Source organism: Ceratotherium simum, chromosome 9 (genome assembly GCF_057802395.1).
Source record: "Ceratotherium simum simum isolate JZ-2026a chromosome 9, ASM5780239v1, whole genome shotgun sequence".
Taxonomy (NCBI): Eukaryota; Metazoa; Chordata; class Mammalia; order Perissodactyla; family Rhinocerotidae; genus Ceratotherium; species Ceratotherium simum.
The window spans coordinates 55,485,768-55,509,861 of NC_141908.1; positions in this window are offsets into that span (position 1 = coordinate 55,485,768).

Genomic DNA, 24,094 nt, shown 5'->3' on the forward strand with positions numbered 1-24,094 from the left:
GGGCACAAAAGAGCGAGATGGAGGACAGATGAGGGAGTGGATGAAACCAGAAGAGACAAGGGAGCATGCCTGGGTTTGCACAAGGTGGCACGCCCCATCATGAGGTTCACCGTGGCAGAGTGGGGTAGTCGTAATGCCCTCCAACCCCCAGAGGAGGAAAACCGTAGCATCAGATAACAGCAGATTGTCAAAAGTACAGGGAATCCCCTGAATTGACTAGGAAGTGAAAGTCCAGAACTCTTTAGTCTGTAACAGTTTAAAATTCTGCACAGTTTTTATCTTGGAAGATAAGAACCAATGGCTACCATATACAGGTAACCTGTGCTCCCACCCTCTGCTTCCGACTCACTTGATTTGTGCTATGCCTCTCAATGTTGGTTTCTCCAAACACTTTCTCATTGTTTTGGCATGAGTTAGAAAGCAGTGGGCCAGGGGGTCAAGCCCTGCGCTCATCTCCTGGGCTCTACCACCAGCTCACAGTGTGACCTTGGAAGACCCAGTCAACCTCTTTGGGTTTCAGTTTCCTCATCTGTAAGAAGTGGTTGAAATAGTAATCTCTACACCCCTTCCACGCCTAATACTCTGGATTCCCTTAATTTTTCAGGATACTTTCTAAAGAACTTGCTAACCTTTCCATGAAAGATACAGTAAAAGGCCACTATTTAGAGCAAGTGTGATTTTTATTAGACATAAGGAGAATTCTCCTAACAGTAAATAGACTAAGAGGTTTGGTCTCTATTAGTTTGCTAAGGCTACCATAACAAAGTACCACAGACTGAGTGGTTGAAACAACAGAAATGTATTTTCTCATAATTCTGGAGCCTGTAAGTCCGAGATCAAGGTGTCAGCAGGTTTGTTTCTTCTGAAACCTCTCTTCTTGGCTTGTAGATGACCATATTCTCACTGTATCTTCGCATCGTCTTCCCTCTCTGAGTGTCTGTGTCCTAATCTCCTTTTCTTATAAGAACATTAGTCAGATTAGAGCCCACTCTAATGACCTTATTTTAACTTAATTACCTCTTTAAAGATCCTATCTCCAAATTCAGTCACATTCTAGGTACTGGGGTTACGACTTCAGCATATGAATTTTGGGGGACACAATTCAGCCATTAACAGATTCCAAGCCGGGGACCCTTGAGGAGTATGGAAAGCATCTTATACCTCAGCTGGCTTGGGCAAAGCCCCAGATTAGAGAGCAAAGATGAGGATTAGAGAGACTCTTGAAGACTTTGCCAATTTTAGGGATTTGTGATATTGAGTAAAGCTCCTCAAACCAACACCTCATCATCAGGAACATGAATAAAGACAGGGTGCAAAGAGCAAGGCTTCAGGAAAATAAAAGAAAACAGCAAATGATTTGTACTTCAGGGAAAGCAAAGATTGAAAAGACCTTGGAAGCATTTACATCTGGGGCAGTGTCATTACATCATAAGGGCAGAGGTACTTTATCATATGGCCATTATTGTTAGATCTGCACCTGTAGGTGAACTCTTAGAGAGAATAAGAGTCTATTTCACATAAATCCCAATTTTAGCAAATGCAAAAACAGGATCCTGCTGAAGACAAGGGAAAAATTCATGATGCTATTCCACATAGCCTCATGGGTGCCTTTTTATGGCTAAGAAGGAGGAAGAAGAATTCCTTTCCAACATCACTGTGAAAGAATACTTACAGATTACTCTGTCTGATTGTTTGGACAGTAAAAGCGAGTAATGAGTCTCACACCGCATATCTCTGGTTTTTATTGCCTCAATAACCTATCTGTCTCCTTAGGTACATTTTCAGCAGCACGGAGTACTGGAAAGAGAGTGAAAGCTTAGGTTCTGTGCTCAGGCCTGTATCCAGGGCACTCCATGCGGCTTCTCATGGCCAACAGTCCACTGATGGTCACCACCTTTATTTTCCCGTTGGGAGAAGACGTATATGGTATTCACAGTGAACTTCTTGTTAGATTCTCGAGGTCAACCACCATCATCTGCCGACAATGATACATCTTACTCAAGGAAACTTCCCTCCCGGCAATGAAAATGCACTTCTTTAATAACTAAAATAGCCTACTGTGTCCCAGTGTAACACATATACACACACACACACAAAAAAACAGTTTGGATGGTTATCTTGGACATTAGCTTATTGGTATGTCATTTACTTTTCTGGAAACTATTTCTTAACTACACTTTCAGCTCACTCTAGTCAGGAGTCACAGACTCTATATTAGTTTTCTATCACTGCTATCACAAATTACCACAAAGTTAGCAGCTTAAATAACACAAATTTATTACCTTACAATTCTGTAGGTCAGAGGTCCAATGCAGGTTTCACTGGGCTAAAATCAAGGTATCAGCAGAATTAGGGGAGAATCTTTGCCTTTTCCAGCTTCTAGAGGCTGCCCACATTTTGTGGCTCATACCCCCTTTTCTCTCTCTTCTAAGACAGAAAAGCTATATTCTCTGACTCTACTTCCATAGTTGCATCTCCTTCTGCCTCTCTGATTTCCTCTTCTGCTTTTAAGGAGATTGGGCCCACCGGGCTAATCCAGGATACGCTCCCCATCTCAAGGTTCTTAACCTTAACAACATTTGCAAAGTCCCTTTTGCCATGTAAGATTACATATTCATAGGTTCTGGGGATTAGGACGTGAACATCTTTGGAGGGCCATTATTCTGCCTACCACAGGCTCTGATCAATTTAGCTGTGCATTTTGATCTCTTCATTTGAAAAATCACAGAAAGAGATGCAATTTCAAGGCAGATTCTTGTTCTTGAACAATCCGGTTCTCCTATTCTGCCTGCTCAGGGTGCAGTAACATTGCTTTCAAATCATGTAGGGAGAGGGAGGGCCCCACACGTAGAGTCCCACCAGGTGGGATGTGGAGTCTGTCAGGAGACCTTTTCCTGCCCACTCAATCATACAAACCAGTGGAAATCTTGATGCCACTTTAGTTAGTCATGACTTCTGATATGAACCAAACATATATATATATATATATATATATATATAACATATTTATATTTATATATATATATAACATATTTATATTTATATTTATCTGTATTTAGGCAAAGCCTTACCTGAGTGCCCTTGGCCCCTAAGACTGGTTCTGATGTCTCTTGTATACTCGGTCAGTACTCCTCCATCAGAGCACTCAACACACTCTATTGTTTTTGCCTGTTTTCTCCTCTGTCGACACAAGACAACTGGAGGGCAAGAACTCTACCTTTTTTCTGTTGTACACCCAGTGCCTAGCGCAGGGCCTGACACACCAGACGTTTAATAAACATTTGTTGAATTAATGAATATCCTACATAAAAGCTTCTATTCATGGTTTTTCAGGCCCAGCCTCTCAGCTAAGTGGGTGGCCTGGCAGACATACTAGAGACAGAGTAGGAATCCGAAGACAATTTATTTTCCAAGAGTTTAATTATTGGATTAATTAAACTGGGGAAATACAGAGAGTTGTTCTTTTTTGTAAAACAATCAGGCAAACAAATTATATATATTCAATAATTAAATTTCCAACACAATATTAAAACTTACCAATGGTGAACCAGGGATACAATGTAGTATTCAGGACAGCACTCTGATCCAGGAATTAGAATACTTGAGTTCTGGTTAAGGAGCTGTGTGATTTGGGGCAAGTCATTTGCTGTCTCTGAGATTCTGTCCTTACCTCTAAATGATTCTATGTGCAGTGTGTAGTCTTTTTTGTCTGGCTTCTTTCCTTTGGCATAATGCTTTCAATATTCATCCATGATATTGCATGTACAGTAGTTTCTTTTTATTGCTGAGTAGTATTTCATTGTGTGGATATACAACATTTTGTTTATCCATTGACCAGTTGGTGGGCATTTGGCTTGTTTCTAGTTTCTGGCTATTATGAACAAAATTACTACAATCATTCGACTACGAGTCTTTGTATGGATATGTGTTCATCTTTGTTAGGTAAATACCTAAAAGTCGGATTGCTAGGTTGTATAGCAGGTCTACGTGTAATTGGATAAGAAACTGCCAAACTGCTTTCCAAAGTGGCTGCACCATTTTGCATTTCCACTAGTCATGTATGAAATTTCCGATTTCCACATCCTCAGCAACACTCAGTCTTGTCAGTCTTTGTAATTTTGGTTAATCTAGTGGGTGTGATGTGATATCTTATTGTTTTAATTTTACATTTCCCTAATGATGAATGATGTTAAGCATCTTTTCATATGACTACTAGTCATTCGTATGCCTTCTTAGTGAATAATCTGTTCAAATCTTTTCGCCAATTTTTAAAATGGGGTTGTCTCTTTTCTTATTATTGAGATGTGAGAGTTCTTTTATATGTTCTAGATAAATGTCCTTTATAGATATGTGTTTGCAGGTATATTCCCCTGGTCTGTGGCTTGCCTTTCCTTTTTCTTAACAGCGTCTTTTGAAGTGTAAATGTTTTTGTGTGGTTATCCCATAGAAACAGGGTAGATTCATCCCTGCCTGATTTGATATAGGTGTTGAGACTGTTGATGCCACACATGCACCAAGAAGGTATGAAAAGGTTTATTATTCAATAATGAGACTTTCTGGGGAGGGCAGGGCGGGCTCCTCAGCAAGTCCAAAAATGGCTTGAGAGAGCAGGGAAAAGAGACTGGTTTTGTTTTTATTGTGGTTAGGGAATGGGGCTGGAATGAGGGTTCCTGTGCATGACAGCCAGGGCTTGCATGTTCTGAACTTTCTGTTGGCAACAAAGGTGGGAGCATCTGGGCTTTCTTATCAGCTGGCCCAGATGTGGGGCAGAAGAAAGAGGGGGAGGAATGGGGCTTGAAAGCTGTCAGCAATCAAAATCAAACATCAAAATGGAGTCAGACTCTTTAATACAGTTTAAATTTTTATAAAGACCAATTTATCATATTTTTCCCTTTGTGGTTCATTTATTTTTGTGTGTTCTATCTAAGAAATATTTCCCTAGCTCCAATAAATAGTTTTTTTCCTATGTTTTGTTCTAGAAGTTTTATAGTTTTAGATATTACATTTAAGTGTTTGATACATTTTGAGTTAATTTTTGTATATTGTGTGAGGTAGGGGTCTAGGATTTTTTTTTTTTCATATGGTCATTCCTTCCAGGACCATTTATTGAAAAAGGCTATCTTTTTTCCCATTGAATTACCTTAGCACCTTTGTTGAAAATCAATTGGCCATTGATCTGAAGGTCTACGTCTGGACTCTGTATTCTATTTCATTGATTTATATGTCTATATTCACTCCAATACCACCACATCTTTACTACTATAGTTTTATAATAAGTCTTGAAATTGGGTAGCATGATTACTCCAAATTTGTTCTTCTTTTCATAATAATTTAATTTTCTAGATCTTTGTTTGCATTTCCATGTAAGTTTTAAAATCATTTGTCAATTTCCACAAAAGAGCCTGGTGGGATTTGATTGAAATTACATTGAGTTGATAGATCAATTTGGGGAGAACTGACATCTTATCAATATTGTGTTTTGTGATAAATGAACACAGTTCATCTCTCCATTTATTTAGGTCCATTTTTAATCTCTCTCAGAAATGCTGTGTAATTTTCAGTATACAGGTTTTACACACATCGAATTAAACTTTTCCCTAAGATTTTTATATTTTTGATGTTATTGTGAATAGTATATATTTTTTCAATTTCAGTTTCCAGTGGTGGAACTTTTGTTTCCAGCCAAGATGGAGTAACAGACACCAGATCTATCCTCTCAACTGAAACATCTAAAAAGCTGAACAAGATATATAAAACTATGGTTTTCAAGTCATGGGACATCAGGCAATGGAAGACAGTGATTTCTGAGTGATGGAAAAAAAATAAGGTGAGCCGTACGATTGCCCAGCTCATCACCTGGAGAGTGTTTCCAGGCCACAGCAGAGGGGGCAGCAACTCAGGCAGAGCCCAGCAGTCTCCTCTAGTCAAGGAAATAGAGGTGAGAGTTCAGGGAAGCCAAGATAGCTAGAGTTTGCAGGTCAGAGGACTGGACAGAATGGAACTGCATTGAGAGAGAATTCCAGAAGTCTGCAGAAAGTCCCCATCAGTCTTCAGCTGCATACTGATCAGTGCATGCTGGAGAGGAAACTACCAGAGGCCAGGGAAAGAATCACTCAAAACGTTTAAAAGAAACAATACCCGGAGCTCACACAGTACCAAGAATACTTTTTGTTCCTATCAGTCAGAGTAGAAAAACCTCATAAAATTCACCAGCCATAGGCTAAGTGCTGCTTTGGTCCTACCTAACAAAGCTTAACAGCAAGACCAATGTTTAAACGTGCATCCCAGAACTAAAGTCAAGAATATTTGGGAATAGAAAAATATCCAGTACTCAAGAAGGTAAAATTCACACTGTCTGGTATCCAATAAAAAATTACCAGATATACAAAGAAGCAGGAAAATGTGACCTGTAATTAGGAGAAAATTCATTAAATCAAAACTGATGCAGAAATGATCCAGATGGTAGAATTGGTAGACAAGGACATTAAAAGAGTTCCTATAACTGTATTCCATGTGTTCATGAAAGTAGAGGAAAGATGAAAAATGTTGCATAATGATGTGAATGGTACAAAAAAAGAACTAAATTGAATTTCTAGTGATGAAAACTACAATGTTTGGGTGGAGAAATTTACTAGATGGAATTAATGGTGGACTGAATACTGAAGAGGAAAAAATTAATAAATTTGAAGCAATAGAAACTATGCAAAATGAAACTCAGAGACAAAAAAAGACTAAACCCCCCCCCAAAAAAACAAAACAGAGCATCAGTGAGCTAATGAGTCCTAATATATGTCCTAATATATGTGTTATAGAGTCTTTGAAGGAGAGGAGAGAGAGGGGAGCACAACAAGTATTTGAAGAAATAATGGCTGAACAAATTTTCAAATTGATGGAAATTATAAACTTACAGATCCAAAAAGCTCAAAGCACTGCAAGCAACAACATGGAGGAACCTCAAAATAATACTGAGTGAAAGAAGCCAGGCCAAAAAGAGTATATAGTCTATGATTTCATATATATGTAGATTGAGAAGATGCAAACTAATTTATGGTGACAGAAAACAGATGAGGGTAGAGAGAGGGCATGGAGGGGTGAGAGGGAGGGGTGAGAGACAAAGGGACAAAGAAAACTTTTGAGGGTGATGGATACGTTCCTTTTCTTGACTGTGGTGATGGTTTCATGAGTGTGTGTGTATATATATATATGCATATATATACACGCACACATAGATGTAAAAACTCATCAGATTGTGCACTTTAGATATATGCAGTTTATAATATGTCAATTGCATCTCAACAAAGCTGTTTAAAAGTTCCAAAGTTCCAATTGTTTGTTGCTAATATGTAGAAATACAATTGTTTTTTTTTGTGTGTGTGTGTGTGTGAGGAAGATCAGCCCTGAGCTAACATCCATGCCAATCCTCCTCTTTTTGCTGAGGAAGACCGGCCCTGAGCTAACGTCTATTGCCAATCTTCCTCCTTTTTTTTTTTGTTCCCTTTCTCTCCCCACAGCCGCAGTAGATAGTTGTATGTCATAGTTGCACATCCTTCTAGTTGCTGTATGTGAGACACCACCTCAGTATGGCCGGACAAGTGGTGCATGGGTGCACACCTGGGACTCGAACCCAGGCCACCAGTAGCGGAGCACGTGCACTTAACTGCTAAGCCACGGGGCCGGCCCTACAATTGATTTTTATGTATTGACCTTGTATCCTGCAACTTTGCTAAACTCACTTGTTCTAATAATGCTTGTTATTGTTGCTATTATTGTTGCTGCTGTGATTAAAATCAACAGCATTATCAAAGGATATATTTAATGCATGTGTCAGAGCTTTGCAAACTGTGAAGCACTCTGTAAGTTATTTCAGTAACTATAATAGAAAAATCAAACTTTTAATTCTCCTGGGTGCCTAAGCAGAGGTGGGTTTCTCTGTAGAAGATTAAAGCCTGGAGACACAGCGATCCTAGCAATCACATGAGAACAGCAATGCACACAGGACTCTAAATACCCAAGGGCCAGGCCGCCATCCTTCTCTAACAATTGCAGGAAACAGACTCAGATCCCTTTTCCTTAGAGCTCGTGTGCCAGCTCTGCTGGTGGGGAAGCCCCTGCATCCTGTCTGCTCAGTATTTGATGCTCAGCGATAACGGACCTGTGCTCTCCAAGAGCTGGGAACTACTCAGAACAGAAGTATTTATGGGTTCCCTGGAAATGCCTGCCAAATGCGCCCCTGGAGCCCGGCTGGAGAGCTTTCCCCTCACATGCATGCTTGCTACTGCTCAGCTCTTGGGCTCTTGTCAATGCCAGCAGAGCGGGGGAGAGATTTTCTACAAAGCCCAGCTCACTTTCCTGGCTTGCTATCCAATTCCTTCTACGAAAGACCTTCTCCATCCTGGCCTTGCCACTGCAGTTCTGCAGTTCTGTATAACAGGAGTTAGTGTTAGAATAACAAATCCTATTTATCCTTTATGAGAAATTAATTATTCAATGTTGGCAAATTTATTAAGAATTCTCCATGGGCTGCCAAGAGCAGAGGATTATATTGGAGAGCAAAGTGGATGTGCTGAAATCCATACATTTATATTCCATTGTTTTCTTAGTGCTCTGAACAAATATTATTTCATATGGACATCACATTTCTCTTAAATCCTGTCAAACATTTGATGTGCATTCGAGTTTTTCCTTGCTCTATGGATGGCAATGTGACGTTAGGCTTCCAGCTATTCCCTGGAGGCCTGAGCTAAATTCACATATCTTCCATTTCTCCTGCAGCCCTGATTTCCCCTCTTATGGAACTCATCTTTGCTCCAAATGTCTTCTTAGCAATGCAGAAACTTTAGCAATGGGTGAACTCATTTTCTCTAAGTTCAGAAATTATTCAGACTTAAGGATTTTGAAATTTAAAGGAGATTCTTGGTTTCTGCATCAGGTCACCCATAACACAGTGCAACTCCTGTTTTTAAGTGGGATAAAAACTCTTTTAAGAAGTTTATTGAAAGGGCTCAGAAGATTTCGTGGACATCAAATACTTTCTTAAGGGACAATATTTTGATAGTTTAATTATAAGAAAATAGGAAACATGCAGATTAAATTGACCCTAAAACACACATGGTTTTAAAGATTAATGGCAAAGAATTCTGGCAAAATACATTTTTTGAATCTAAAACACATGAACAAAATCAAAAGGCCCAATGAATTCAGATTATAGCAGTTGGAGCGATGTGTTCTGCCGTATAGAATCCTGAGGAGACCACAGGCCACTTTTCTGTGCTGCCTCTGACCTTCTTCTCACCTGGGACTCAGTTTTGCTCTCCAGTTTTTGCCTCTGAAAAATGGGTAAAGATGCTAAATCTCTCCTCTTGTCTTTCTTTCTTTTTTTTTAGATTCTAAAGACAATTATGTGTTCTGTGAATTTCTCACATATACAAAGTTTGTTTCCAAGTAGATTAGTTTCTTACCTGAAGGAATTTGATGACTTTTACTCTGTTTGGCTTCTTAACTGTCAGGGAGTGGGGTGCCACTCTGAGTCATGTAATTAAGAAACCTCAGTGTTTATATTCCCCTAAATACCTACATAGGTATTTTGATCTTTTCTAGTCACAGAAACTTTTCATCAAAAATTAAATGGATTAAAGGGCCCCTGCTCACATGGAGGGGGTAGGCGTGTTCTCCTCTCCTAGTGACTCTTCCTTCCCCGAGCAGAGTTCAGCAATACCCAGCAGATGGCAAATTTGCTTGTGGTGCCTTGTTTTGGTGTGTTTGGTAACTTTTGTCTGTGTACTTGTCATTGTTGTTGAAAAATCACTTGTGGGAGTCTTTGAGCCTTGACATGAAGCCACGTTCCTTCAGAGAGGTTTTGTTTCTGCTTGGCACTTCTGGGCATTATCAGTCCTCGACCACCTTAAATCAAGTTCAGAGTTTGAGGTTCTCTGAAACCTCCGGGCAAGACAAACCTGGGTGCAGATCCACACGAGGGCTGGACTGTGGCCATAATATCTTGGAAATGGGTTTCTTTCTTTCTTTTTTTCCCCCTGCTTTCCTTCCCTTCTCTACCTATGGGTGTATTGGAGTCTAGTTCACTTCTGGTTGACACACACACGGAGGGTGCAGTCCTTGGGCTCCATTTAATGGGGGGAAGGATTTTTCTCAGACTCTTGCATTGGCCCTGAGCCTTGACTTCTGTCCCCTTCTGCATGAGACCAACAAAACTTAGCAAATGCCTCTGGATAAAAGCATCAGAGGTGCTCAGGTCTCGCTTCCTGCTCTAGCTTCCCTCCTACTCTTCCATCTTGACCTGGTATTTCCTTGCAGCTTTGTCAGCTTGTTGATACATATGTGAGACTTTTTTGGTTAATATTTTTTCCAACATTTTCATTGTTTTCTGCAGTAAATTTAGTTGGAAAAAACCTATCCTACCATTTCTGGAAACAGAACTTCTTTAGCTATAAAATTGAGTTGAAAGTTTCCAAGCATCTGATAGTCAACTAAATCCTACCTCAAGGCACTGCATTAAGTCAGGGCTTCAAGGGTTAGAGAAAGGAGACCAGTTTTCACTTCTCCTGTACTGGTTGGCAACGTTGTTCTACCATTTTGCATTAATAAAATCTTGTGTTAGAGATTTCATGAGAACCCTATTTGTCTGAGCCCTGTACTAGGTAGTACATATGGTGGTATTAAATATGATTTATTTTCATATAATTCTAAGGAATTTGGGGCTTGGTCTTGTCTTTCTTTCTTTTTTTTTTTTTTCTTTAGATTATCCTCAGTAGAAAGCTAGCTCTAAGTTGAGAAAAATAGTATCAACTTCCCCAAGAAGAGAATTTCCCCACTTTGCCTGAGTGGGTGTTAAACTGGCTTCCATGCTCTACCTCTGTCATCAAAACAAAGAGCCTGGGCTGGCCCCGTGGCTTAGCGGTTAAGTGCACGCGCTCCGCTACTGGCAGCCAGGGTTCGGATCCCGGGCGTGCACCGACGCACCGCTTCTCCGGCCATGCTGAGGCCGCGTCCCACATACAGCAACTAGAAGGATGTGCAGCTATGACACACAACTATCTACTGGGGCTTTGGAGGAAAATAAATAAATAAATAAAATTATTAAAAAAAAAAAAAAAAGAGAGTCCAGCCTGATGCAGAGGGATGTGGGCTCAAACTCAAAGACAACAACTTAAACCTCCAGAGTCAAAGAGTGTTCTGAATGCTGAAAGTAGGGAGCAGAACGTGGGTGCCTGTGTGCGGCCTTTCTGGAAGCAAGGACCATGTGCTTGTAGAATGATGACTAGTGGCCTCAAAGACAGAAAAATTTAAGTAGAAAAAGAATGATCTCTGCACTTGATGATTCTGCTTCTGCCAGTAGGCTTCTCTGTGGACTAACCCATGATTCTGCCTGGGGCCTACAGGGCAGCCACAGGGTCTGGCAAGTAGAGAAATGCTTTGTATTAGATGTTCAATGGGATTTGAAGAACGAATGAAGGAATGAATGAATGAATAAATGAAGAGGAGGTTCTCTCCTTCCAGGTTGGCGGTGTTCCTTCTATTCTTCAGAGAGCATTTCTTATCCTATTGCTTGGTGAAGTGCTTCTTGACTTACTGGAAATAAAATGTGCTTTTTTTACAAGTCATGCCCTATGGCAGTATTTTTTCAAAGTGTGGCCCACAGACCACCTACATCCAAATTACCTGGGGTGTTGGTCAAAACTGCCAACTCCTGGGCCCCATTCCACAACTACTGAATCAGAATTTTGGGGAATGGGCTCGGAAATCTGCACTTTTAACACAACCCCAGGTGATTCTACAGCACGTAGGAGTTTGAGGAGCATTGTATTATGTGAACATTATCGTCACATCAATAAACATTCATTAAGCAACCACTATGTTCATTGCATATTTTAGTCTCTCCGAAAATGATCTGTAGGAAGTCCATGTAATCTATTTTCACCATTTATTAGGTTGTTTGATGCTGTCTAGTGTTGAATGCATCTATTTGCCTTATCCCACAATCATCTTTATTAAAAAAAAAATCCACATACATATTGTGCCACAAAGTTTCTACAGAATGAGAAAAACAGGTAGAACTATTTCACTCTAGACTCTAGACAGTTAAAATCTGAGATATGACAGTACTGTTAAGGATGTACAGTGCAGAACTTAAAGAGTTAGAGAGGAAGGGAGTTGTTCTTTTCAGTCTTCTATAGTTTAGAAATTCCTCCAATCTTGAAATAGTAATTCATTTAAGCAAGTTTGTCTTATCTTTGTCCAATATGGCTTCATATAATAAAATGGAATTTCCTAATCAGCATTCCTTTCATGAATTGACACGGATGAGGCCAGAGTATTTGGCTTGACTAATTCTCTTTGTTAAGGAAAATCCCATGACTGTAAAAGACACTGGTTTTTTTTGGAAAGAAAAAAAGAATTTCTTGAAATAGATCCATGTTCCTAAAAAGTAAGCTTGCATAAATATTGTTCTTTTTGCCAAATTCAGGAGATTTCTAATGCAGGATAAAAATGATCAGGTGACACCCTGAAGAGAGAGATTTGAATAATTAACTATGCTGCGTGTGAGCCGAAAGCCTCTCCCGTCTCTGCATAACATCCCGTGTAAAAGAAATGTGGATTAAAACACATGACTTAATGAGGTACATCCTTTGCTGCAGACAATAGGTAGGCAATGGATCAGTTGTTTTTTTATAAAATGAGGCAAGTCTCAGCTGAATTTCAAACCTCACGTTAAGAGCTATAAAAATATAAACCAGTACTCATATGCAGACCCTGGCAAAAAACCCCATGGCGATGGATTTACTGTTTCCTTCGTGTAGACCCTAGATTGGAAATCAGCTGAACTTGTAGGTTTTGAGTCCTTGTTCGTCATCTGTGGCGCTGGCCTGCTAAAGCGAACTGTGTTGCTGCACAAACATGAGGTCTCCAGGAAAACGGGGTTCTGACACGGGCACACCCAGGCTGGGCTGGGGAAATGCTTTAAGCGTGCTTTGCCAAGGAAAAGGAGCTGATTAAACGAAAGGCTGCCAGGAGCCCTGTGACGAAGAGGATATAGAGACATGAGCCATTCTGGATCCCCTCAGGTTCTGTCCCTCTTAGATGAGAAACACTGCAGCTTCCCAGGTGGTGGGTACTATAACGGAGAGTTTGTTACACTTCTAAAGATAAAAGCCAATTTTATAAGACAGAGCTGAAAGGGTTAAAATAAAATATAATATCATTCAGTTTATGAAGCTGCATCAGTGGATCATCGCCCAGTGTCATCAAAAATCTAGTACCCAGCTATGAGGAACAAGTTCGGTTGTCCAAAAAGAATAAAATATACTTTTAAAAGATTTGGTTGATTTAGTGATCATTTAATAATTGATCATTGCAATAATTACAAAGATTTGGATTCAGCTTCAACTTTCACCTCTCCAAAGCAAATAGAAGATGGATTTATAATCATTTTAAATGAAATCTCCAGAGCAATTTATGCACACTGCACATTTGAAACAATGGAAGGGAAAAGCAAGGCATTTCCTGCTGCAAGATTCAACCGTGTGAAGGCAAAAGGGGCTAGGAGTTGTGTATTACCTGGATGAGCATAGCGTATGTACTCAAATCAGCCACGAGTGGATAGGACATGGGTTCCATTGATTAGAACTATTCTCTCACCTGAAAGCATCTGGTGGCTGGAAAATTTAAAGATCAAAAAGTCCATCCACAAGCTGGATTCAGCTGCACGAGTATTGCTGCCAATTCATCTGCAAAACACACAGTCTGCTTCACTTGCTAAAAAGGATGAGAGAAGAATCCTCAAATGGGGTAAAACAAATCTCACCATAGATTCAAAAAGGCCAAATAGATCTTGTCTTTTTCTCCTGGCCTGTCTTGTGTAAAGATGCTGCCCCTGGTTTATGTCTTTGGTCTTCTCTTTCATCTAGTGGAATTTGTGCTGTGCCTTAAGAGTTCTTCCGAACCATAAGTAGCATATTAATTAATTATTGAGTTAGTGAAACAAATTGCACATCAGTGTATTTTATAATTATTGTCCAATTAGATTTTGTTTATTGTGTTAGAGGAGGAGGAGAAAGGGATTTCTGGTTAGACTAGAGGGAACAGCATGTAGTGTTATGTTCTGAATTGGGAAATATTTTGAGCTTTTTTATTAAATAAAATCAAGCAGCGTATGTATGCACAGCAGCTGGAAGAGGATAGAGGGAGGGAGATTCCAAGAATCAGACGCCATGTTCCTTCTTTGCAAGATTTCTCCAACTTTTGGAAAGTCTGTAGCTTGTGTACAAAGGCAAAATACTGTCTGGAGAAGATATGCTGGAAGAGGAAAGAGAAGGAGTTGACGTGTTATTGGCAAGGGGTCAGGAATTTAGAGTATTTCAGATGGCATAACAATTTTGGGCCTGGTGTACAAAGGAAGGGGAACATAGGAATCACAGTGGACATTATGTCCAAACTGTCATATGCCACAGAGATCCCATTCAAGAAAAAAACATTCCTTGAGCATTTGGAAGTATCCCACTTTCGTGATTCCTAATATTTGTAGAATGCGTGTACACCTGAAATATTTAGTTACTCATTTTGGATCCTTTTCACTTATAAGCTTTTCTTCTCTATACCAGGGATCCTTCCACAAACAAGGTCTTCTACAATCCCTATATAATGCCCTATGTAGGGCATTTGTCCATGCCTTATACAATCTAGTCACTGGCTTCTTTTAAGTCACCCTCCCTGTGTCGCCTTCAGGAGCCTCTTCTCAGCCACCCTGGTTTGTCCTCTGAACACCCCTAGTGCCTTCCTGGGCATTTGCTCAGAGCATGGCCCACTCTCTGCTTGATCCTTACCCGGATGCTACCCAGCCTTCAAGATCCAGACAGATGCTACTTCTCTCAGGAAGCCACTCCTGCCTTTATCCCCAGAGCCCAGGGTGCTTCCTTTTGCGCCATTAGCAATGGAACCATTGGCAATTTACTGGTGGCCATCATATATATCATTGTCTTATAGTGTTATTAACATTTCAAGGCTCTATGCCTTGTCTCTCTTACTTGACTGTTAGTCCCTTAAGAGGAGGGGCCGGGTGCTTTGGACAGTACCCATTACATAGTTTGAGCTTAACAAATATATAATGATGAATTTGTAAACAACAACAACAAAAAAGTTATGAGAAATATTTCTTCCATTCTTTTCTATTAGTATTAGATCTATTAAATTTGTTAGATGCTTAACTAAAAAGCTAACAAATTATTAGCATTTAAAATGCATTAAATTTCTGTTAAGAAGGATTCAAGACATATGGATTATTTTATTTCTTGGCATAATACTTGTATTTTTTCATAAAATGAAATAGAATAATATTACCTTAAAGAAATTACGTACTTCATTACATTCTTATAGGTATTCTTTTCCCTGTTACCTTCTTACTATTAGAGAATAACTGATAAACTTGCCATGTGGCATAAATAAGAAAGGAAAGGAGAGACAAGGATATAACACTGGCTTTCTGGTGCTTTCCCCACAAAAATGCCCCAAGTTTAACCTCTTTTTTTCAGTTGACACTCTCCCCTTGCCTCTGCTTTCCTTTCACGGGTTAGGGCTGAGCAAGAGCCCAGTGTGATGTTTTATTAAATCACTTAGCGACTGGAACATGCAGAGCACATCTAGAGGTAGCTAACTAGTTAATTACACTTCACAGACCCAGCCAAACGAAAATGCAGCTTGTTCACCAAACCATCCTCTTTTTCCCCCCTTTTCTCTGGATCAATCCAAGCTCTAATTAAAATGTAATATTCTCCTTATGTGATTCCTTGGAAAAGTTTGTGGAATGACCACATAATACAGAGCAGGTTTTCCAGATGTTCCCTGTCTTGGCTGGTATTCACATGCACAGCATCTCCGCCCCCAAATTTCTCTTCTCTATACTTACCATATGACCTCCCCTCCCACTTCTGCTCTGCTGTCCCTGAAATACTGTGCATAACTTCCTGAGTCTTATTGTTGTGCCATCAGTGTATAAGAACCATTACTGAAGTGCAGTGGGCCAAGAAAAAAGTAATATGCCTCCACAGAGCACTTTAATGCTATTTACAATGGAAAAAACAACTTTGAACTGCTTCCAAAATAACAGGCATTAAAATCACTTCTGTTTGCAGTTGAGATGGATTTTGCAGTAACCTTTCCAAACCTGTTTCCTCTGAATGTTTTTCAGTCCATAGAGTGGCTTTCTCAATGAGAATTGAAAATGGTGCCCACATACACACTTGATATACACCTCAAAAAATATACACTCAAAAGGTAATTTTCCAACACTGGCTCAAATAGTCACTCGTGAAACCAGGGTCTGCACTCACAAGATCTCAGTGAGGATTGTACACGCATTATGATATTATGAAACACTGCTCCAAGCTAGTGAATTAATAAAAATTGCCACTATGCCGTAATCATCAGGTTTAGGCACATTTTTGATAATGTGATCACGTAGCACAGTCCCATGAGTTCAATTTCCCACGCCTCTCCGCACACCTATTTTCCATAAACCTTATATCCCTTCAGTCTGTGATCTGGGGTCATTAAATGTTATGAGGATTTCTCAGCCAGGGGTTGCAAAATGACACCCTGTAAGCAAAACCAATGTATTCTTTTTTAAATCTGTGTGGTTTATTCAAAATTTATGAATTAGTAGCTAATGTTTTCAAGTTGCACAATTTCACTCACAAATTTGGATTCTTGGCTTCTCTTGAGAGATTATTTTGATGTAGCCTTGTCCTGCTGGCACTGAGTCTACTGGCTGCCCCCTTCACAAGCGGGAGGAGTCGTCTGCTCACTGGACCTTCTGATTCCAGGCATTTTTTTCCCATCACCTACCTAGCGTTTGAGTTTAACATTTTGAGTCATAACTTCTTCAATTCAAGTATTTTCTAGACAGAAATTCGGCCAAGCAAGACACATTTTAAGCCATATGTTGTTAGTTAATTTTTTAAAAAAAATCTAAATTCTTTCTCTGGAGTATATTTCTCATTTATCTATATTCTTGACAATGGGTTCCCAAGTAAACTGTGGTGCTGGGAAAATTGCTTCAAGTCATTGTGCCTCAGTTGTCTTATCTCTAAAATGGCACTACTCCTTAACACAGTGATTCTCAACTGTAGTGAGCATCAGAATCCCCTGGAGGGCTTGTTTAAACATGGAGGGCAGGCCCTCTCCCCAGAGCTTCTGATTCAGTAGGTCTGGGTGGGGCCTGAGGATGCATAGCTGTAACAAGTTCCCAGGTGTTGCTGCTGGTCCAAGAACCACTGGGGAACAACTGCCTAATCCATTGGGTGAAGATTAAATGTAATAACTGTGTAAAACACATGTTCAGTGAGCTAGTCATTTGATTGAATTAAAAAGTTATATTTAGGGGCCGGCCCAGTGGCATAGTGGTTAAATTCACGTACTCCGCTTCAGCGGCCCGGGGTTCGTCCGTTTGGATCCCGGGCACAGACCTACTCACTGCTTGTCAAAGCCATGCTGTGGTCGCGTCTCATATAAGGTAGAGGAAGATGGGCACAGATGTTAGCCCAGGGCCAATCTTCCTCAGCAAAAAGGGGAGGATTGGCAACAGATGTAAGCTCAGGGCTAATCTTCCTCAAAAAAAAAAAAGTTATATTTAATTTGTTAGAGGTTCATTGTTTAACTCTTTACAAAACACAATGAATTATTGCATTTTAATAAATAGTATTGATTAATGGGAATTCCAGATATAATTAAACTATTTCATTTCCAAAACCTATCTTTTTTCATATTGCAAAAGAGAAAATCCACACCTTACCCTTGTTTCGCTCTTAACTTGGGTGTGTCTCTTGTTCTTTCACTGCTGTAAGGGGAGAATTAATAGATTTGCCCAAGGTGAGCAAGAAAGGAATCATTTTAGATTGCCACGAATAAATCACATTCTGCTCTCCCATTGTCCCCTCTGTGCTCCTCCCATGCCCCCCTGGAATCCAGACCAGTAATGTTCTCACCTGCATGGAACATAAAGCAGTCCATCGTCCACCGGCTGTTTGTTCCTTCTCCTTTCCCTGCACTGCCTCAGTGATGAGCAACAAGAAATGGGATGGCCTCATATCAGACTCGGAAAGTGTGGGAGCGAGTCCACACAGACTGAAATTCATTAGAGCAATATTGTCCGTCCTCCCTCCCTCCCTCTCTTCTTTCCTCATTCTTTCCTTCCTTCCTCCCCTCTTTCCTTCCGCCCCTCTTCTCTTTCTCTCTCTCCTTCTTTCCCAATTTTGGACATTAAATATCATAGTAATATAGCATGTATTTTGCAATAGTGGCAACTTACACCTATTAAATAGAGACCCTAGAACTCAATCCATTATGGACAATTCTAATAAAACGCCGGCTCCAGAGAAGCAGAGATCATGGAGTCAAAAATGGCTGTGACTGAGCAATCTTTGAGATAGAAGCTCTCTATTGGTATTTAAATATAATACTGCATCATAATTCAGGATGCTAAATCAGTGTGTAAAAAAGGGTCAATACCCAGTAAAACTACAAGCAAAGCTTGCATAGACCACACAAGTTCCTTTTCTATCTACACCCTCCCAGCTTGTCTCCAGATCTGCTTGACACTGTGTCATTTGACATTACTTAGTCCATAAAACTTTACACATTCATAATGGACAACAATAAGACTGGGCGGTTATTGTATCATAAAATTGGACAAAAAAGTTACCAGACCATCAAATACGGACATCATTTTCTAGCCAAATGCTTTATTAATGATAAATCAGCAGTCCCAAATTAACACAGATGTGATAAAAGATCTACTCCATTAATAAGTTTTCAATATGAACTATACCTACACGCTCAATCTGAAAAGACTCGATTATTCCACAAACCAATTCCAACTTCTGAATAACGTTTCATTTGTGATATGTAACGTTTTAGGAACATTTAATTAAATTTCATTTGGAGATTTTTCTTAAGTAGACCCAGGTGGGTTTGGAAGACTTATAAGAATAGATTTTCCTGGTGCCATTTACAGATGGCCAGAAAGGAAGCCATAGGAAGCACTTTGCTGCTGACATTTTGAAGATCTTACATCCTATAGCTTAGTTGACGTCACCAGATGATGCAGAGTATTAGGCAAGTACAGTGGAATGGTGAGGAAATCAAACTAGAGGAATAAGCGTGTATTTATATCAAAAAACTGAAAGGAAGAGGAAGAATTCTTCTTTTCACTGCACCATTTACCTCCCTTTCTTCCTGCTTACCAGCCAAGAGAGTGAGCAGCTCTTTACAAGACACAGAAGCTTAGAATTACATTGCTTTAAAGTATGAGGACTTCAGTATTCTGGCCTAACAGCCAGCCAGTATCTTTTTCAACTTGAGAAGCAGTCTGGCAGGTCTCTTGAGTTCTTAACTAACCGACCAAAAAAGTTCTACCCTTTGTTGTTCAGGCCTCTTCAAAGAAAGAAAGAAATACAGTCCAACAGTGGTAATGCTGGTAGTGGAGAAACACACTCAAATCTTTATTGTAAGCTAATTCCAAGAGACTTTTCCTGTATCCTGTAATGATATTTCAAGGTATGTGTTTTGACTTATGGTGGATTCCAATATATGTGATGAGTCATAGAAGAGTAGGATTTTATTGTTCTTGGAATTGGGTTGAAGCATCTCCCCCACCCCGCATTCCCTTCATTCTGAGACATACCCAGGCCCTCTTTGCCCCCCACCCCAATATTAACTCAAAGCACCCTTCCCTCCAGACCCCTGTGCAGTGAGTATTCAGCACATCTCCCACCACACTGCGTCATCTGGGTTTTTGGATAACCTTCTAGACATAGTTCTGGACCGTTCTCATGAAGCAGTAGCAGCCTTGCCAGAGTTTCACCAGAAAAAAAGAAAAATGAACTGGACTTCACAATCGACCAGACACAAGCATCAACAGACCCGTTCTCAGACCAAATCAACATTTCTACTCCCATCCCGGCAACTATAAATTCAGAAGTCGTCACCACATAAAGTACCTCATGCACAAATGCTTGAACTCTGACTTCCTTTCAACAGCCTTAATGGTACTACTTACCATATCATTCTAACGTGCCCCGGTGTTGGAATGTCATAAATGACAATCTCAACTACGATCGTCATCCCCGTTGCCAAGGCTAACTCCATAACACCTCTGTCATATAACATGTGGTCCTGATGGGGCACATGCAAGGGGCCTTCCCTCATAGCCTTCCGCTCCCCCAGGCCTTCCTTCTTTATTAGAATAAGGAGGCCTGCAATCCACCACTGCAAAGTACAGACAAGAAAATAACTAACCATCTCTTCTGTTGAGCTGTAACTTATATTCCCTATGAGGAGGAAAATGAAGGAAAAAAAATATCAACGCCCGGAGACCCACGTTTCATTTGGAACACTAGGGGTTCTTTGGTGGAGCTCATTAAAGTGTAGTTTGAAATATTTTCCTTTTCTCATCAAGGCACTAGGCCTGTAATTGATGTCATAAAAAATATCTGTGTTCAGTTGCAATAGTTTCTCAGGTCCCTTCAAGTTATCAATTATTTACATCCCAATGAAATGAAAGGGAGCTGTAAAGCAAGGTCCTGAAGTGCCACCAAGGAGTCTGAGGGTGGCATCGTTAATCTTGTGCATTGCACCCATGAAGAGGGCGTTTGTACTCTATTTGGGAAAGTTCATTTCCCCTTCTCTGTCATACATTATCTGTGTGGGTTTTATTGCTTCTCCTCATAAATAGTCTCATTGGGCTTTTTGTTTGTTCATATCCTTCACATTTCATACTCTTAAGGATGAGAGGAAAAACACCAGTTCCTTCAGCTAACACAGGCCCCTCTTCTCGGGCTTTCTGGGGCTTTCACCATTTCCTCCCTTATTTCCGTAGCATCCAGGGCATTTTGTTCACTTACCAAAATTCATAGAGTCCAGATTTGAGAGAAAATTATGTTTGCAAATGGAAGGATTTCATTGGTATTAGGAGTCTTTTCCTTCTGTTATTTCCTCCTGCTTTAATTTCCCCTCCCAAACTTCCCTCTCCATTCATGCAGCAGAGTAACTCTAGCAGGATGAAGTTTCATATACTATTACTCATCCTTGGAGGGGAAGCAACAGAAAATATGTAGTGATAAGTCTTAAGACCCAAACTTGGCTGTCATTCCTTTAGAGATGTAGAAAGTCATCTTGGCTAACATATAACCTTCACATATCCTCGTAAAAAACTTTATGAATATTGCTGGAAAAATCTGTTACTCATTCAAATACTCAAATTTTGCCAACTCATTATTTTCAGGCCTCTTCGGGATTGTCCTTTCATTGGCCTCGTTGTTACAACTTGGGACAGTTGATGGAATGAGAGTTACTTCTAAATTCTAGAGTGCAATAGGTTTTAGCTTTTCCATCATTCAAAGTGCAGGTTTGAATCTACACAAATCTGTTCCTAATCAGCCCATTTCTCTGATCTACAGAGTGTGAATGAGTTTGTTATAAATGAGGTGGCAGGCCAATGCTTGAATCTTTTTGAGAGCAATAGCAAAGCTCTTTCCAGGACTGAGGAGAGCATATGTATTATTTTTCCCATCGAGTCAAAAGAGAAGTTTGAGAACATATGGGGACATGCTGGTTAGACAGGACTGCGGCCACAGTACTTTCTTAGTGCTGCAGTGGCATGTTCTATATTTACTGTTCCCTAGACATTTAAACATCTAAATTGGCACAGGGGTGTGGGGAAATTCTGCCAACATCCAGATCCTGAAAACCTCAGCAACTTGATTAACTCTGGAGACTTGCAGTCCCGTTTGCCAACAAGCATTGTGCCATCCAGAGTTTCAGAGCACACTGTAGCAATATAGATAGCTAATATTCTTCTCTCCTTCATTTCTTGAACAGAAAAGACTGTTTAGAACATAAGGGAATGTTCATTTAATGCAACTATACGGAAGGAGAGAGGGACATTTTTGCAAAGTGATTAAAAGCAATTTGTACAATTAGTTGCCTGGGATGAAGGGGCCAGCGGTTGTGGGACTTCTGCTGGATGGTCCAATTTCCTGTAGGATGGAGGGGCATCATGTGGCTGAAAGCTCTGTGTTTCCTGTTTAGAGGAAGCAGAAGGGAGCCAAAAAAAGAGGGAGTAGGGGAAGGCGCCAGTGGGTAAGTGTAGAGGAAAGAAACGCTCTGTAGCTTTCCCTTGATCCCAACCAGGGGCCAACGCTTGACAGTTCTTTAACAGAATGTGGTTCTGTCAAGGACAAAGCAAGTCTAGCTTAAACAAGCCTCTGCACATCATTTCAAAGCTGAAAAAGAGGAGGGGTTGCTTTTGTGGAGAAATCACTACGAATGTTCTGAAATGTGGGAAGGGAGGGGCTTGAATTTATAAGGACGAAAATGGATGCAAATACACCCAAGTTAACCTGATTTATTCTTAGCTCTACAGGACCTGTATTTTCTATTATAGATTATGATGAATGCTTTCGTGTCGAGCTTAATGTTTTTCAAAGCGAATTCATACACATTGGGTCTGTTGTTCCTCAGGTAGGTGGCCTGGCTGGTGTCCTGCTTTCCAGTTTAAAGCTCAGAGGAGTAAGTGAACTGCCTGATGTCACACAGTCCCAATTCGGAAAGAGATTTCTCGGCTCCTGTTTCTGTCTGCTCCAGAGCAGAGCCTTGGTCTTCAAAGACTCCTCCATCCTTTCCTTGCTCGGCAGGGCTCTGTGCCGGTCCCTGTTCTCAGTGGCAGCTTGGTACACACTGATTGATGAATTAATTGGCAACAGTGATAATGACTGCTCACAAGTACCTACAACAAAAGTTGTTGTTTTCCTCAGGGATCTGCCCAGCCCTGGTGTACCTAGGGTTGGCATTAGAAAAATAATGAACAATATCAGTGGATATTAGTGACTGAGGAAGCAGGCTCCGATTTCGCTCAAGACACCACACTGAGATCCACACAATTAGAAGTTTGTAGTCAACTGTGGGATGATACAGTCCATTAATCTTTCTAACAGTTACACGGTTCCATTTGGACCAGGCTCAGCTCTTACAAAATGCAGACTCATTACACTGACTCAGACGGGAGCCAGGGGAACATATTCAAGGGCAGTGCCACCGTCTTCGAGCATATTCGAAGAACTGTTTTGGTATCTTAAACATGAAATGGCATGTTTAGGCAAGTTTGCCACAAAGTCAGTCCCTGCCTTTTGCTTGTCTTCTTCTTTGCTCCTAGTCCTGCTTGCCCTGTCCACTCGGGCTGAGGATCCAGATACAAGGAGAAGGAGCGCGTCTGTAATCATCTGCCCAGAGACCACGCCAAGGGATTTCACCCAAGTGGATTTGAGATGGAAATTATCCTGTTCGGGATGCAGCGGAACAGGCAGCCAGAGTAAATAGGTTACTCTGAGCATGAATGGGGTGATTTGACCTCTCAGATTCCCTTTGGAGTTTGAAATATCCAGATGGACTATCTTAAAGAAATGAGTATGCAGTCTTTACATCTCCAGACTTAATAATGAGGAGAACCCTGTTCCACCTACGTCTCTTCTATTGCAAAGAAGTACCTCTGGGTAGTAAGAACTTTGTGAATATAATTTCATTCCTTTTCCCCAATTTTTTCAATGGAGAAACTATGTCTGAGAAAGGTAAAATAAGCCACCCCAAAACACACAGCTATGAAGTGACCAGGTAAGGATACGTAAGTGGAACCCAGGCTTATTCTCACTAAAGGCCATCCTCTGAAAACTACCTTGGGGCTGCTAGGAGATGTCATGCTATAAGCTCTTATTAATCATTTCTACCTGGAGATTCAGGGGGAGGAAGGGAGTGAAGGGAACACAATGGGGAAGTTGGGAGATGGAAATGCCAAACTTGACCTACGTCACCGTTGGCCTGGACTGGCTGTGCAGTGAAGGATTAGGGGCGACATGGTTCTGTGATGCCTGGGAATGAGAATTAGGGCTTATTTGAGGCGATCAGTTGGCAAGTGAGCATCCTACTCACTGCTTAAAACTGCTTGTTAGGCTGGAAAACATATAGGCTCTAGAAGAGAATGTAGAAGTGCTATAGGACTGGCCAGTTCCAAGCGTTATTTGCAGTGGTTTTCAAT